Genomic DNA, 13391 nt, shown 5'->3' with positions numbered 1-13391 from the left:
CACAAACGTAACACACCTTCCTGTCTGGTCATGCTTCAGACCTCTTTCCCCGCACCCATATCAAAAAGGAGACAAAGCAGAAGTGCAAATAAAAATACTGCAAAAATAAGTTGTAATTAAACGCATGAAAAGCAAATAAAATCTTGCACTGCAAAATAATTGCTGCAAGACAAAAAAAAAAGAGTTTTTTCAGTTTTGTTTGCAATAAAACTAATTCTGGACTCTGGATTCATCTTTGCCATACTTCATTTCTTTGTCCATATTAAATACCCCATTTTGACTCTATACTATTTTCATCTATTGTGTGTTATTTACCATCGTATTTCACATAATAGGCTGCAGGATCATGGATTTGTCCTTGGTTTATCTACAAATTGTATGCAACAGTATTCTATTTTTTTCCCCAGTTTAACAGAGGGCGATGAACAAAAGGCCTGTCTTTGCCGTCGAGTTGGTGTATCCAAGTAGGCTATTCAGCTTACTTAGTGTCATACCGCCTGACCCCCTAGTACACTACACTACCCAGCAGGCTGTTTGTCACCTGGCCAATGACTCATCCAGCCATGGATGTGCCATCAGATCATCATCACCAGAATTGAATTCACCTGTGTTTACTCAGCAGTGTGTGTATATAAGCCTGTCTAGAATGCCCATATGTTGTGAAGTATTGCCTCTGGTATTATCTGAGTGTACTCAGTGTTATTTCCTTGATTGTCTCCTTGTGTATTGTACCTAGACTTTGTGTTTCTGATTTTTGCCTGCCCCTTTTTGGATTAAGGGCCCTTAATCCTTAATTGCTCAAGTTGTACTCAGTCTTAATTGTAAGTTTCTTTGGTTAAAAGCATCAGCTCAGTGCTGTAACTGACTAAACAGTCTTTTGCAGACTAATGAACTTGTCTTTTTTGGAAGCCATTCACTTGCTAATGTTGTTACCTTCTAAAGTATATTAATAGTCTGCATATGTAAATATTAACTTCAAGTTCTGATAAACTGTGGAGTGTCTTATTCTACTCTATCATTCGCATCCACATTGAATCCTAATATCAGTGCCAAACTGATGATGGCTTTAGAAGTTAACTGTGAACACGTCAGAAAAGTTCCATCTAGAGTTGACTAACTTCTATCACTGACATTTTAATCAGCTTTTCTGAAACCCATAACTCTGGGCATGCTTGGTTGAGTTATGTCAACTCAGAGTTCAAGGTTAAGCCTTAAAGTTTGTTAAACCTCCCTGCACTTCCTAATGGGTTTGAATGCTTCATTCGAGTCCTCAGGACCAAAGAAGTCAGCATGAAACCATATACTGATGCTGCCCTCGTCTGGGAAGTGGACCGGTAGACTCATTACTTAGCATTAATCAATATAAGACACGTGGACTAAATTGGCATTACTTCCTGTGGGGCCCTTAGCTGTTAATTGAATGGAATTGGTGTGTTTGACCTTTGAACCTTCTGATTGCAAATCAGCATTGAATCACCAAGTCAGAACTGGCACTGATGAGGTGAGACTGTGCTATACTGTCCATTGCTCCTCAGTTTATCTGTGACATATATGCAGACATTGAAAATGTAAACCATCCATGAAACCTTAAAAGTTTACCTACCTTGAATTCATATTTTATTTACATAACCACTTTAACTTGACTAAGTTCATAGGGGGTGGGAATGGGAAGCCATTAAGGCCTCATTTTTCTGGCAGAGATAAAGTTATTATTCAGGTAGAAGTCTTCCTGCTGTAATTATGTCACCAGGTCTACCATGAATATTTTTGTGCCAATGTAAGACACAAACACTATTTTGTGTGTTTATTTTCAGACAGGCTGATAAAATCAGCAATACAAGAATATATTTACATATAAATAAAGAATATAAAATAGATCCAATTAAAGGGAGGTTTATTGGCTTGCCCCTACATCATCATCCATAGCAAAGACAGGTAATAACACTGCCAGGTTGGCCACAGATATTTAAATGGTGGTGACGATAAATGCAGACATTATTTATGCTGTAACCTTTTAAACAATGTGACGAATACAGCCCATTAAACTCATTAGCAATCAATCCATTAGCACCATCTTAACTGAATACATTACATCTTAATTGAATACATTACATACTGAATGAGTAGATCTGAAGATGCAAAGGAGTTTGCTTCTTAGAAACACATTCTACCTTGATTCATTGGAGTTGTTAGATTGCATCATCCATGATTGAGGGAAAATTGTGAAATAACTCCTGTATTAATATTACTTCAGCATCTTTTGAGGATTGGCCATATCTCTGCAAAACCATGGCATGTGCTGCAAAACTCCAAATTATGCAGAATTCATTTAAGTCTCTGAATCTAACTCCTAAACAGCATGGAGGAGACAGACAGAAGACAGGTTCCAGGAAAGAGGTCTCCCACTGCTCCTTCTTGCCTGGTACATAGTAACCAACCATCAAACCCAAGGCCAAGCTCTGGAAATGAGGGCACAGACTGTTACAGACACACAGTCACATGAGGCCCACTTTGATGCAAGTGCTCCTCAGTTCCCAATTTCCTGTTGTAGCTGTATCAAGACAAAAACTATGGTTTTGAATCTCCTCTGAGGTATTGAATTTGAAAGGGTCACCAGTGTGAGCAATCAGAGGGGACTCTGCTGCCCTCAACAGGACAGCAGGATAAACACAGTTTCTGAATAGACACCATACAATACCAAAGGGCTCCCCTCCAGACTGTGAAAGGAAACAGTTAGTTATTTCAGTTGAGTCGAAGGTGCCTCTATAGTAACTTGTACCCAAAAAGCAAATACAGAACTATGAAAAAGCATAGGTGATGATATCCTGGAGCTATGTACTAAGTTCATTTTTCTCACGCTGAGAACAAGCAGTTGGTACAGAACAAACTGCTTTGACAAAAAGTGTACCTAGAAGGTTTGGGGTACACACCTCCCAGTACATACTGTGTTCCTTTATGACAGAAATACGTTTCCCCTCTGAGCTATAGCAAAGACATCCCCCATTGCTTGCGCCTGTCCTTAAGGAGACCTGTCATGGGGAAGTGAGGCTAGCAGCTTGATTGATTATAGCCTCTTATTGTCCACAGCTGTTCAAAGCCCAAGTGTACTTGTGGGCTTCTGATTTCTAAAGCTCATAAGCTTCTCTGTGAGCCGAGCAAACCCTTACATGTGGGGTATGAATTATGACTGAACTAGTCGATCCCCAGAACTTTTTTTAAGCCCTGTTTTTTCTTTGAAAAAGTTTTTTTTTTCCACCATAAGTGCTTTGCTTGTTATTGAAGTAGAGATAGTAATACATGACCTATTATATAGAAACCCCCCCCACAGGACATTCTACATGGACTCTTCCTGTCATGCAGTCTCTCCTCTGGGACATTCTACCTGGACTCTTCTATGGCCCTTTCTTGCTCTGACTCCCCTCTAGCTGCCTCGCATGCATCATCACCCACACCTGTTTCTTATCTATGGACTCATTAGAATACATAGTCATATGCATATACTGGTCTGTTGTCAGTGTTTGATATCTTGCATGTGTTATCTGCATTAATAAGCCATATTTTCCTTGCTGTTTTCTATTTTAGTTTGTAGCTTTGTCCCTTTGCTTGTTTTTTGTAATATGAATTTGCTTGTGGTCACCCTGGCTACCTGCATTTTTGGCCCTGATGCTTGTTTTGAGAGTGCATTGTGGATTATCCCTAATAAAGACACCCCACCCAGATATTTTGGCACCCATAAGTTGCACAAATACATGCTTAATAAAGTATGTTTGTTACTCAGTTGTCCAGTTGGGCGAATGTATTAACCTCCCATTTGACTATTTTTTCTTTAAGTGTTTTGTCATGAAATGTTCTTTGATGGAAAACATACGCACCAAGTATTTTATGCCTTTTATCTCTAACAAAGCAGTGTTAAATCACTCCACAAATATAAAGAGGCCACCTCTTGAGCAGAAGCTATTTTTTAGCAACACTTACAATGAAATACAGTCCATAGCTTTATTTCTATAATGACATTCAATGGAACGTGAGCTGTAAAGTGTAATTGTGTTTTAATGGCATTCTGAATGATTTAGATGTGAGGTTAAAGGTTATGGTAGCCCATATTAAGTGACTGTATCAAGTGCGACATTTCCATAAATTAGCATGAGCACTTGAGATTAGCAATTTTACATAGTGTGGTTACATCTAGTCTCACTCATCTGCACTTTTCAGAGTGGGCTTAGTTTGCACGGATAGCCAGCTTCTGATCTGCCTTCTGCTTCCTGTGATGATCATGACAGGTATATTTCTGTGCTGCTAACAAGGCTATTCAGAATGATGAGCCTCATCACAGCTTGCTCTGTCTCCCTTTCTTGCGTTATCTTTTTAAAAAAAAATTTTTTTTTATGAGAATTGCCCACTTTAGTAGAGTTCAAAAGAGATGAACAGCTCATAGCTCTTGTGATGAGGAAGCCTGAGCCATTGGAGGGAAGAAGCATTTGATCTGACATTTAGACAGCCATCAGAGCTGATCTTTGTTCTTCACATATTCGATATGTGTCTGATCTTCTCTTTGTAGTCTAAATAGCAAGCAGTGAAGTGTTTAATAGTGTGATCAGGTTAAAGTATGACCAGGAAAAATGAAACTGATTACCCCCCACTAACTAACATAGCCCCTGTTCAGTGCATTTCCATGTACCTGTCAAATATGCAATTAGTCGGTGCTCTTTTGCACTGTCTAGAAAGATAAGGTTTTGTGTTTTTTTTCTGAATACATGTCTGTGTGTCAGGACTAACTGTGTAGCATGTCAGATTTCTGCTGGAAGCATTGCCTTGTGCCATGAGAGCCTGAGCATTTTGCTTTTTATCCAGTGTGAGCTCATGATCACAAATTCATAATTTTTGTGACCCAGTTGATTTGAAAAGTTACAAAATGGCTAGTGTCAAAAGTGCCAGTGTCAGGTATCATCTTCATATTTTTTCTTATAACATCTTTCATAAAGAATACAACAACATCTTTCTCACACTCATACTAACGGAAGCAATTGTTTGAACAGATCACCTATTTTGACATTATTCATTGGTTTATTTCTGAAGGACTGCGGAACCACGTTGGAGAGAGTAGATAGTTTCAGGTATCTTGGTGTTCACATCTCGCAGGACCTGTCCTCGTCCCGCCACACCAACTCCCTGGCAAAGAAGGCTCATCAGCGTCTTTACTACCTCAGACGCCTAAGAGACTTCAGACTGCCCTCCAAGGTACTGTGGAACTTCTACACCTGCACTATTGAGAGCATCCTCACGGGGAACATCACAGTCTGGTTTGGGAACAGCACCAAGCAGAACAGACAAGCACTCCAAAGGGTGGTGCATTCAGCAAAGCGCATCACTCATACGGAACTTCCTGACCTGCAGACCATCTACTACAAGCGGTGCCAAACCAAGGCCAGGAGGATTGTGAAGGACCCCACCCATCCCAACAATAGGCTCTTCTCTCTGTTGAGGTCAGGGAAGCGCTTTCGCTCCCTGAAGACCAAGAGAGAGAGACTGAAGAGGAGCTTCTTCCCACAGGCCATTTGGGCCCTGAATCAGGGAAACTAATAAACTGTGGGGACCACCACCACCATGTAACATATAACTGTAAATATGTTCAATTACCACCATGTAACATATAACTGTAAATATGTTCAATTACAAGATGGAACTGTACATTGTGTACATATATATATATATATATATATATATATATATATATATATATATATATATATATATATATATATACCCATATATACATTGAACATTGTGTATATAAACATAATATACATATATTGTACATACATTGTTAATTTATTTTTGTATATATATTTCTCTATGCACCCCTGTTTTTCTTTTTCCTCAGTTTGGACAGAGCACTCTCAACCATTTCACTGCGAGTTATACTGTGTATGACTATGTATGTGACAAATAAACCAAACTTGAAACTTAAAACTTGAAGCTTGAATTATCTGGCCCTTTAGAGATTTGTGCCATTTAGTACATGTTATGCATAGTGACTTACAAAAGTGCTTTAGTTGTCTACTCAAAGTATCCTTAGCTCGCACAGAGTTCAAAAATACCCTTAACCGAGACACCGAGACAGAACCAAGTAGCAGTGCTGAAACCTGGAATAAGAGCAACAATACAAAACAATCCAAGAGTACATAATAAACAAGGTCAAGTGGAAATATAAGATCTTCTTTCAAGTGCCTAATTAGGTTTAATTAAAGTGCTTTCCAAAGAGATAAGTCCTCAGTCTTCATTTGAAACAGGAAGAGACTCTGATTATCAAACTGAGCACAATAAATCTATTCTTAAGGATATCCTCTGGTCATTGTAAAGAATAATCTGGCATGATCTGAATGAATAAGATATTCTAATATATGTTCCTTGTGAAATTATCCTTCAGTTCATTAGGTGATCATTCTTTAATATGACAGGTAAGTCTAATATGTCTTTTCAATTACAATAATAAATAATAAGAAAGCACTATATATTTCCAGTTGTATGGTGGTGAAAATCATGGAGAATCTGTTAATTACTGAAACAGTATGGATTATTGGTGTGATTTAGTGAATATCTCACACTGAGGTTGATAATCATTCATGCCTGTGCTTGAGGTCAGTTGGGAAAAAGTCAATGCACAACGGCTTCCTCTCTTGGCTCCTCATCAATGACCCCTCATTATGACAGGTGAGATTTGATGCTTCCATTAGTGTCAGGACCAATGCTGACCCTCCTCTTTACCTGTCCTCCACCAGCTCCCTGCACTCCTATTCCCTAGTCAGTGACATTTGTCCCATTTGGTGCAGCTGTTGCTAATAACTGGGGTCACACACCTTGCAGAGCAAACCTGGACCCTGACATTTCCTCCACTGGATGTAATATCCAATCATTGTGTTTCCAATAACACACAGGCCACCACCTACATTATTAACCAGGCACTTGGCTTTTGTTACAAACACTGTGCTTGCAGAATCTCATTTTTAATAAAAGGATTGTTTGCTTAAAGAAGACATAGAAGGCAGCTTAAAGGTGGGAGCAATGATGGGATGATGAAAGAGAGAAGGGGAGGAGCACTGGGAATTGTTTTAACCAATTGATCTGCAGTAGAAATTCCATTCACTTAGAAACAAAAACTTTAAACATGTTAAATTAGATAACTGTCACATGACTGCATGCTAATGTAATTTTCATTATGCATATATACATATCATTCTGTACTATTATACTGAGATTATAAATTTACACATTGCGTGTGTGCGCACACACATAATTTTAAATCATGCTACTTTTAAAAAGGTTAACAATTCCTGTGCCTCCATCACTATTCAGTGACCAGGGTGACCCCTCAGATTAAACTCATCTGTCATTCAATGACCTGAGTAGAACATCCAAAAGAGCTCATTTTTATACAAATCGCAGACACACACACACACACACACACACACACACACACACACATTCCCCAACCCCCCCCCCCCCACACACACACACACACACACTCACACACACACTCACACTCACACACATTGGCAGACAATAATGCTATAGCAGCTTTAACTTAATATATGTTATTATTATTGTAGTAGTGTACAGTGCTGACTGACACCATTGGAAGTAACTCTCCTTAACCAATCCATGATTCTGATGATGCTGAAGGATTCATTTTCTGGCCTTCAATTATTCAAGGAAAGCATTATTTTTATACTGTTACCTCAGTATTTTGCCTACTGTGATAAAGAGCAAGAGTCTACTCACAGGAAACTCAATTTGACAAACATTCTCTAATACTGACTTCTTAAATAAAACAGTATATGCAGTTTTGAACATATCAGGGTCAATTGTTCTATATTTGTACTACACCAGATGTTTTCTAGCCTCTCTCTGTAAAGCACTATCTCATGAATTAGGTGTGTTAGAGTGAGGAAAGTACAAAAATGTGCAGCTGGCACTGTTGTACACTACCAGAGTTAATTCAGTGTGAGCAGCTTTGCTGTGTTCCATAAACCAGGGCCAAAATGGCATCATACAAGTCCGTCCAGATAAGCTTCTATTTCTCAAGTGCACATGAGCAACTGAATTAAACACCCATCTCACTGGATAGTGAGATTGGACTTTAGCTCAAGCCCTCATGCACGTGATGTAGAAAATCAATAATTTACCGAAAAGTGAAAGGAAAGGAAAGTATGCTGCATGTTCAGAGCATGTGTCGGATTCAGAGCTTCTCATGCGCACGTTCTGTGAAATTTACGTACTGACTGATCAAAAGGAGAATTCAGTCAGGAGGGTATTTATTTTATTACAATTCTAGATTTGCAATAGCCTCTTTTCACTGGTAATTTTACAATTCATGTAAATGGTCTCATGTTTTGAATCAGTGCGCAGTTCACAGCTCTGTCTGTTTCTTCTACTTTCAACACATTGCTAAGATACATTGTTCATGTTGTTTGAATATTCGTGACCCTGCTGTGAAATGTTTGGACTTGGTGTGGAATATGAAATGGTCAAAGCATGCAGGACAATGACTGAAGAATTTATTGGAAATAAACATGTCATTAACAGGTTTTTCATTCCCAAAAGCTGAGTTTTCAGTTCCAAATGTGGGTTTTTATTTCCCCATGTCTGTTTTTGTTCTGTATGAAGGTCACGGATACTTCTTCTGGGGATTTTCTCTCTCATTCCAAGAATCCAGAGTTTATGATATGAACACAATGAAACATTAACCTTCCATCTATCTGTTGGACCATTCGTTATCTAAACTCCACAGTATGTAATTGAATACTGGTCCATGATATCAGTGTTTCATAGGATTAGAGACATGCTGAAATTGACCTAGCACATCATAAAAAAAGAGAACGACCCCATCCTACTCTGTCCATTCCACAGGATGCTCACGCAGCAGCACAGTGTGAATAGGAGCCTGGATGCACAGATCATGACCCTACTGCATGACAAGCCGTCATTTGCACTGAAGCTGCCAAAAAATGTTTTACCCTCATGGAGAGAGCTGTGATTTCCATGTGAAGAAATAAATTGCAGTCTGATGAAGTGGGAACCGATGAACTGTTTGCCTGCTCCTCCTTCCGCAGGCCTGCTCCTGTCCTCTCCCTGCGTGTGTGTGTGTGTGTGAGAGAGAGTGTGTGTGTGTGTGTGTGTGTGTGTGTGTGTGTGCGCGCAGGCGTGCATGTTTGTAGTTTCCTCCTTCTGTCTCCCTCATCCTTTTGCACACTCTGTGTTTTTGACTTTAGTTATTACCTTGAAGGTTCCAGAATTATTTTCCAGTAATGAATGTGATATGCCAATTTTGATTTCATTTGGTTTGGATTGATTTGAATTTATTTGGTTGAAGGATTGTAACATGCTGCATTACATACGTTTTCCTTCTCTCTTTTTCTTTCTTTCTTTGTTCTCTCTCTCTCTCTCTCTCTCTCTCTCTCTCTCTCTCTCTCTCTCTCTCTCTCTCTCAGACCTGTGTCCACATATATGGTTTAAATAACTCGCTTGAGCACATGAGGCTTTTCAGTGTTCCTGTAATTGAGAACATTGCTATTGATTCTCCATCTGGCATCTGATTCTGTGTCTCTAGGCAGTCTGTGGTAAGATGGGTCCAAAACGATCACACACTCTTTAACTCGCTGTGTGCCATGCTGTCACGCTTCAGAATAAATGCAGGAAATTGTTTAATTACTCATCTCAGCTTTCAGCCATCAGAGTGCCACATTTCTTTATTTTATGATAATAGTAGAATATCAGAAGAAGAAAAAAAACAACAACTAAAATTGCATATCATATTAAAACATAACAACCTTCACTTTAGACCATCATCACTGCAACCCTGGACTAATGCTCAGAAACGTAAAACTTTTTGTTATTCAAACACTTCCCTGCTAAGAACATATCACAGGACTATGACCATTAGCAGAATTTGATTAATTCTGGCTAAATAATTTAGCAGTCTTGTTGACATTGCCAATTTTAGTAAAGCCGACAATTCTGAAACAGTTTTATTGCTGCATTACTGCAGTTACCTGTGCTCATAAATCACAAAGGCACCTAACCTGTCCATTCCATACATCACACATCCAGGTCCAGGGTGAAGGGAGCTATTGAAAGTCACAGTCTCTGTTGTCTCACAGTGTCTGGTGCAGAGTTTAAATCGCATCTTTAAATGTGGGTTAATGCCATAACTGCCCCTTTAATGCTGTTTAATGCCCAGAGATGCTCATTATGCCATTTGTAGCCCACAAACCAATCTTTTGAAAAAGGCATTCTTGCTAGGTAGGCGGTCCATTGCCGGCTACGGTGTCATCCCCAAATTCTGACCGAATGCTTTTAGGAGTCACAAAGCTCCATGTTTCTCCACATTAATAGCTCCACTTTACTGATGGATGCCATGGGCAAAAGTAACTAGATGGAAGGCTACAAGTGTTCAGGTTTAGAGAACTGGTAAAATAATGTGTCTTGCTCACTGAGACTGGGGTGGCTCTATCACACAGCAGTGCTTCATGCCTTTCACTCTCAACCAAAGTTATTGGTAGGCACCGCCTGGTCTCTTTCCACTTACATAGATGACACTGCAGGATACCATATCATGGTGGTGGAGTGCAATGCATATATTCCTGTGGTTTCTGTGAGAACAAGGTCTGAACAGTTGAAAAGCTCTTAATGCTGCAAAAAGGTGGTACAAACTCTGTGAGCTTTACTCAATTAAACTCTCTATCTAAGCTTGGATGCTGTATTATAGACAGGTATAGAACAAATATTGTTCTTGTGGCCCTTGTGCATTGATAACTTTTGAGAAACTGGCTACCACGGTAACACTGCAAGTACAGCTCCATTTATGCAAATATCCTCATCTTGGTTTCTAGAATAAAATGTAACATTTACTCCACTTTAATTAAACCCAAAATTGAAGATGAGATTTCTGGGGACACTTACTTGATGTAGCATTCTGGTCTTTTTAATAGCACTGCTTCTGTCACCTTAGTTATTCAGTAAGAAGTGTCCACTTGTGGTTCTCTATGTAAAGCAGTAAGTATTGAAAAACTGTGGTTAAAAAAAATGATAAAAGCAATCTAAACTTACACTTAAGAAAAGAAAGCTCTGGATTGTTCTTTCAGTTATGAGATCTTTATAAACCCAGTGAAATATCAGAGTCCCTATTGGCACTCTTACTCTCAAACTTAAGTGCATCAAAGAATTATAAATAAATGTGCATTCTATATAATATATATTAACAATTTAATGTTTTGAATATGTTATGTTCTCACATATGTTGATAACAGCATTCTAAGATATAACGATTCTAGTTTTCATTTTTTGGATTAACAGACAGGATATATAAACTAAGAGGATTTATCTAATGCAACTCAAAATAATCAGAGGTTTAATTTTTTTTGCTCTGTAAACACAGGATGCCTTTTCCTCTTTGGGCAACATCACAGTGCTCAAAATTTCTCTCCCATTTTAAGGCTTAATTGGCTAAAGAAATAGATCTTTCATACTTTTCTACGAATAGACTATGGAAATAAAATCCCATTATGCACAATGCATTGGGAAGCCATGGGTTTTCAGGCGACATCAAATGTAAGCTATTAATACTTAGTGACTCATTCTAGCGGACCTTAGCAACATGGAAAGACCAGAGCCTATTTTAAATTTCACTGGCCTTTGTGTTTTGTATGATTTATGGTGGTTGATTACATCAGAGAGCATCAAAAAAATTAAATTTTCTGCAGATTATTTCAGAGGTAACCCTTTAATCTGACATATTTAATTGAGAATGAGGCAACAAGTATTTATGATGCAAAACTCATGCAAAGTTCACTATTCGTTTCATCTGAATGTTTTCCTTGCTGACTGATCATGTACTGAAGCCAAGATTACTAGCAGCTGCAGTTTCCAAGATGAGCTCCAGGATGGTTCTCGGCAAGATCCTCGGGAACAGCCAATGGGCGGATGGTTAGATGGCTGGAGGCATGGAAGGAGGGAGGGCAGTGATGAATGGATGGAGATCATTAAGCCTCTTTAGGATCTTATAGACCTGCAAACGTACAATGTGATTCAGAAATGTAAGATGTGCTTACCTGTGACATTTCCCCTGTACTGTCGTCACTATTGCTTAGTTTGCGTTTCATTTTGCCTCAGTGTTTTCTCCTCACCTCGGTTTGTTCTAACCTCAGTGTTTGTATTTCCGGTGTTAATAAACCTGCACGTGCATTCGGCCTTGCGCTTGTTCCGATAGGAAATGTCACAGAATAAGCAACCCTCACTAAGAGAATGCAGTGGGAGGGCTTTGGTCCATCGCATCGTGTTCCGTCCTCTTTGGTTCAGCAACCCTCACGCCACACAACGAGGGACGCTTGATTACTCCCTGAGTTGGATGATATCAAGACTCTGCTCTCCACGCTCAAGGATGGGAAGCCCCTGGTATTGCCCTCACTTATGGCGACTCCGAGTGAGTATGACGGGGAGATTCATTATGCAGTGCCACATCCATGTCCAGTAGCTGACCTGCCCTAAACCCCCTAAACTAGTGAAGGTGCTGTTCATAAAGACCTTTCTTCGGGGTAAAGCACTGGAGTGGGCAGAGATAATCTTCCAGCACAGAGTTCAGGTGGCTAGAACAGTGAAAGGTTTCTGCTGGCTGTTAACAGCGCGGTTTGATACAACCCCACCAAACCTGCCTTCTGTAGCTACTCCCCTCTCAGCCGCCCAGCCAGTCCCTGCCTCCTACGTGGAGAACACAGCCCGACCAGGCATTATCCAGCCCCCGGCCCGAGAGAAGCCGCCCAACCAGATCCAGCCCCTGGCGTGAGAGAAGCCGCCCAGCCAGATCCAGTCCAGGGCGTGAGATGACACTGCCCGGCCAGATCCGGTGCCTGGCACAAGAGATGATGCCATCAGTTCTGTACCTGTTCCAGTCCCTGGCGCAGAAGATGCTGCCAGTCCTGTTGCAGTCCCCGGTGTGAGAGATGCCACCAGTTCAGTTCCTGTTCCAGTCCCCGACGTTAGAGAAGATGCAGCCGCCTGGCCAGCTCTGGTCCCAGCGCAAGAGAAGATGCCACCACCCGGCCAGCTCCAGTCCCCCATGCATGAGATGACCCCATCAGTTCTGTTCCTGTTCCCAGCATAGTTGATGCCATTGCCATGAATGTTCCAGGTATGAGCGACGCCGCTGGTTCAGTTCCAAGAGACGCCGTTTGTACTGGGCCTGTTCCAGCATAACATAGACATGCCAGAAGGAACATGACTTACCAAAATTACCAACAACCTAGAGGACAAAACACAGGGCTTAAATAACCAGGACGGTCAGGCACAGAACAGACCCAGGTGAACATGGGAACAGCGAGAACCAAAATACGGACTGG

At 40.3% G+C, this 13391-nt stretch overlaps 1 long non-coding RNA gene across 1 annotated transcript; it reads left to right on the top strand.

The window, feature by feature from the left end:
- The first annotated feature begins 8231 nt into the window (after positions 1-8231).
- LOC145656225 (uncharacterized) lies at positions 8232-9669 on the top strand. The gene is made up of 3 exons (XR_014121891.1): positions 8232-8308; positions 8665-8787; positions 8908-9669. It is a non-coding gene; the product is annotated as an uncharacterized LOC145656225 (long non-coding RNA).
- The last annotated feature ends 3722 nt before the right edge of the window (positions 9670-13391 follow it).

The sequence above is a fragment of the Electrophorus electricus genome, unplaced genomic scaffold (assembly GCF_041902795.1).
Source record: "Electrophorus electricus isolate QZ-2024a unplaced genomic scaffold, ASM4190279v1 Scaffold64, whole genome shotgun sequence".
NCBI lineage: Eukaryota > Metazoa > Chordata > Actinopteri > Gymnotiformes > Gymnotidae > Electrophorus > Electrophorus electricus.
Note: the sequence above shows the minus strand (reverse complement) of the source record. Positions and strands in the feature narration are given on the sequence as shown.